Source organism: Chlamydotis macqueenii, chromosome 4 (genome assembly GCF_036417535.1).
Source record: "Chlamydotis macqueenii isolate bChlMac1 chromosome 4, bChlMac1.mat, whole genome shotgun sequence".
Classification (NCBI taxonomy): domain Eukaryota; kingdom Metazoa; phylum Chordata; class Aves; order Otidiformes; family Otididae; genus Chlamydotis; species Chlamydotis macqueenii.
In genome coordinates this window covers 34,619,715-34,623,866 of record NC_141559.1, presented here as the reverse complement: position 1 = coordinate 34,623,866, position 4,152 = coordinate 34,619,715, and the positions used below count along the sequence as shown (strand labels likewise).

General features: G+C 57.8%; 1 pseudogene; it reads right to left on the bottom strand.

The window, feature by feature from the left end:
- Window positions 1-1,024: 1,024 nt before the first annotated feature.
- Window positions 1,025-2,026, bottom strand: LOC147600917 (inositol 1,4,5-trisphosphate receptor-interacting protein-like 1; annotated as a pseudogene).
- Between the last annotated feature and the right edge of the window lie 2,126 nt (window positions 2,027-4,152).

Below are 4,152 nucleotides of genomic sequence, written 5' to 3'. Positions count from 1 at the left end.
GAATTATAGAATCATTCAGGTTGGAAAAGCCCTTTAAGACCTCAGCCAAGATTGCTGATAAATGATGGAAAGTGGCTTGGTGAACACTTCTGCCAGCCCCCTCAGTATCATTGGGTAGATCCCATCTGGCCCTACAGACTTACGCGTCTAGATTTGGTAACTAACCAAATGTAAGCTTAGAACGATGACTTAAAACGTGCAGCCACTCCTCTGTGAGGTAAGGACACTGAATTCTGGAGGGTTTCCTTGGATGGCATCCTGATCCAAGGGCAGAGTCTCCAATTGAGAGCTGCTGCTTCAAGGAACGCTGCCTCAAAGGGGTCTCCCAGCAGACGCCAGTTACAACCCAAGGGAAACCAGGGCTTGTGGTCCGATACGGTCAGGTCAGCCCCATTGGTTAACGTGGTCTCCTAGGCGTGCTCGTTACCTGGAGACCCCAGCAGCCACTGCGTGGGCTTGGCTAGAACTTTCAAGGGCTTTCCAGGCACACTCACAGAGAGTTGGTTAAAACAAATTCATTTATTTTCATTACAATAAAAATTATATTGTTATTTACAATGTATCAAATAAGGGGCCCACAGGGACCATCAGTTCTTTCCAGTGGGATGGCTGGTCCCATCCCCTTATACGTGCTAACAGCACTCTCAGCTGCAATGGCATCTTCAGCTGGACCAAGGGAGACTCCCCAAACTCCCGTCACGCTCAGCTCCTCTCGAGCAGCGTCATCTCCACGCCTCGTTTGTCCACATCTGCGGCGCAGACTCCCCAGGCAGTCTCTGCGATCAGCCTGGCCCAGTGTGCGAAACTGTCGCCTTGGCCCCGTCCGTCTGAGAGGAAAGCAGGTCCTCAGGGTCACGGGCATGGCTGGAGAAGCCTGGGGCCACCAGCACGTGGGCGCAGAGCTGCAGACCTGGCACGTGCAAATTGTCCTGCTGGGTGGCGTCGCCCTCGGTCTGAAAAGCTGCACCTCGACAGCAGCGCAGCTCTCCGGCCGCGCTGTGCTGCTGGTGAAGGCGGCCTCTGCCTACTCCAGGCTCAGGTAGGACACTGAGCTGCCTTGCTGCACTGCAAAGGTCACCTCAGTGCAGATGTTCATCTTGGAGGGGCTTGTCAGCTGGAACCTGCAGGAGTGGGAGGAGGGCAGCACCATGAGCTGGCAGTCGTGCGACTGAGGAAAAAGCAGCCAGGCTGATCTCACCAGCCCTTGGGCCCAGCAGGCGATCTTCTCCACGTCTAAGTAGGAGCACGTGCAGAGGGTACGCAGGAGGTACGAGCTCTGATCCGTCCGCAGCTTGTCCTCGGGATGGTGGAGAAAGCACAAACTGTCCCCCAGCAGCTGCTCCCTCCAGCACATGCACTCCAGCCCCACACGCACGCTGCAGCGCCTTGCTGGCAGCTGCCCCGAGGTGGCCGGCTCCAGGCTGAAAGAGTGCCCGGGGGGTGGCCGCAGGAACACCAGCAGGCGCTAGGAGATGCTGTCCTCATGGATGCGCCAGGTTTCATAGCTGTCATCCATCCCAACAGCTGGCTGCATCTGCGGCATCAAAGTCCTCTTGGAAACCACTTGGCACGTTCCAAGGAGGTCGCCCACCAGCTTCTTCAGCACCCTGCACGTCTCAGGCAGGCCCTGCACTGGCGATGCACAAGCCAAAGACTTGACACCACTGAGGTCTTCCTCCTCATCTTCCTCCTTCTCCTCCGCCTCCTCGCTGCTGGAGCTGTCCTGCTCACTGCAGCTGACAGAGGCAAAGTTCACTTCCCTGGCCAGCCAGCAGATCTCAGTGAGCAGGACCATGGCTCCTGCCGTGGTCAAAAGCAGCCGGTGCTGCAACACAGACCGGAGGAGCCAGTCTTCCCACGTGCAGTTGCTCTGCTCCATCTCCTCCAGCAGCTGAGTCATCTCCTCACGCAGATACTCCTCACGCTGCTGCATCTGCTGGGCCGTGGCCACGTCTTTCTGATGATGGCTCTTCAGCCCATGCTGGATGGCCAGCACAATCACAAGGAGGCCAAGTCCGGCAGCCATGGCCTGGAGGAGGCAGGAGAAAAAGGGGCTCAGCAGGGCTGGGTGGCAGGGAGCACGGGACCGGGCCAGTGGGGCAGGAGCTGCCTGGAGCTGGGGGCCCGTAGGAGAGGTGGGAGGGAGCAAGGGCAGGGTTTGCAAGCACTGTAGGGATGGGAGCCACAGGCTCTTCCCACACAGCGTTTGGGCACTGCTGGCAACAGGCTTGAAGGGGCCGCGGGCCCTGGCTGGAGCCAGCATGGGGCCCGTCCTGCCCAAGCCGCCCTGATGACCAGCCCCTGGCTGGGCTGTGCCCCGAGAAAGGGCAAGGGACACCAGAGCGGAGCCTCCTGAGGCCCCATCGCTGACACACAACAGCGTCCTGACACATCCACAGGGCTTCTCTGGGCACTGCCACCACAGGGAGACCCAAGCACCTCTGTCCCCAGCCCCGAGGGTGGTGCCGTGCCCTGCCCTGAGGGGCTCGCCTCTCCCTCGGGGTTAGAAACCCTCTGGCCCCTCCTCTGTGCTGTCACAGCCACCACAACAGCATCACCCAGACGGCAGCCCCCAGCCTTTGTCCCCACCGCCCAGCTCAGTGGCTCCTGGCCATCACACCCAGTACAAACCCATCCGGCAGCAGGGAGCTCACAGGGACTCTCTTGACAAAGCAGGCAGACGGCCCCCATTGGTTAAGGTGCTGTCGTAGTTTGGCCCTGGTCAGGACCAGACTACGCCTTCTCTCTCTCACTCCCCCCCACACTCCAAGAGAATAGGCAGAGATAATATGAGAACAAAGGCTCCAGGTTTCAGATAAGGACAGGGAGAAATTCTTAAAGTTACCCTTACGGGCAAAAGAGACTCGACTCGGGGAAAACTATTCACTGATTGCTAAAAAACAGCAGGACGATGAGCCCGAGAACAAGATAACCTGCCCCCACCCCTCCCTCTTCCCGGGCTTCACATTATCTCTACCACCTTCCCCCGCCCCCGGAGCAGCACAGGGGGGAAGAGGGAATTGGGGTTACGGTCAGTTCATCAGGCGTTGTTATATGCCACTGCTTCATCGTCGGGGGAAGAACTCCTCACATTCCTCTCCTGCTCCAGCGTGGGGCCCCTCCCACGGGCCACAGTCCTTCGTGAAACTGCTCCGGCATGGGTTCTCTCTTCCACGGGGTGCACTCCCTCCAGAACGGCTGCCCCAGCGGGCCCTCCACGGGCCACAGCCTCCTTCAGGCCTCCACCTACACCGACGTGGGGTCCTTCACGGGCTGCAGGTAGATCTCTGCTCCTCCATGGACCTCCATGGGCTGCAGGGGGACAGCCTGCTCCACCATGGGCTGCACCAATGTGGGCTGCAGGGGAACCTCTGCCAGGAGCCGCATTACTCCTGCCCCTCCTTCTTCACTGACCTTGCCGGCTGCAGCCGTTCCTCTCACCACAAAAATTCTTCACCACAGGCAGGCAGAAGCCTCTCAGCATCTCTTCACGTCTCATCTCCTCTCCACTTCTTGCAGCCGGGCCGGGCTGAGTCGGGCCCACACAGCCGCCCGGCGGGAGACCAGAGGCTGAGGCCTGCAAGGCCCACAAGGCTCGCGCTTCCCCGTCTCTGCCCCTGCTCAGCATCTTCACATCTTCTCTCCTATTTTTTTTTCTGGTTTCCCCCTCTTAAATACATTAGCACAGAGGCATTATCACGCAACATTCTGCTACCAGGTGGCTCGGCCTCAGCCAGCAGCAGGTCCACCCTAGGCCCGGCCGAGTCCACTGAACAAAGGGGAACCACTTCTAGAGCAGCTTGTTCCAGAAGCTGCCACCTTAGCCCCCCCTCACTAAATAAAACCAGAACAAGCTGTTTCTTTCCATCTGTACTATTGGTGTCTTTGGTACACAGTCAACCTCACCTACTTGGCAAAGTTAACTTGCTTTTTTCCTAATCATTGAATCCAAGTGTGTTTGCTCGAAGAGAATCTGCAGTACATCATTTTGTAAAAAAAAAAAATTATTCAGTGGGCAGATATTGTTGGATACCTGGAGTACCAGGGGCACTTAGTGAACAATCGAGACCGAATGGAATTGTTATGTTTGTGAGCAGCAGGCCTCAAGGACATCACTGAACCTGCTTGTGAGAAAGTACTGAAGCCACCTGT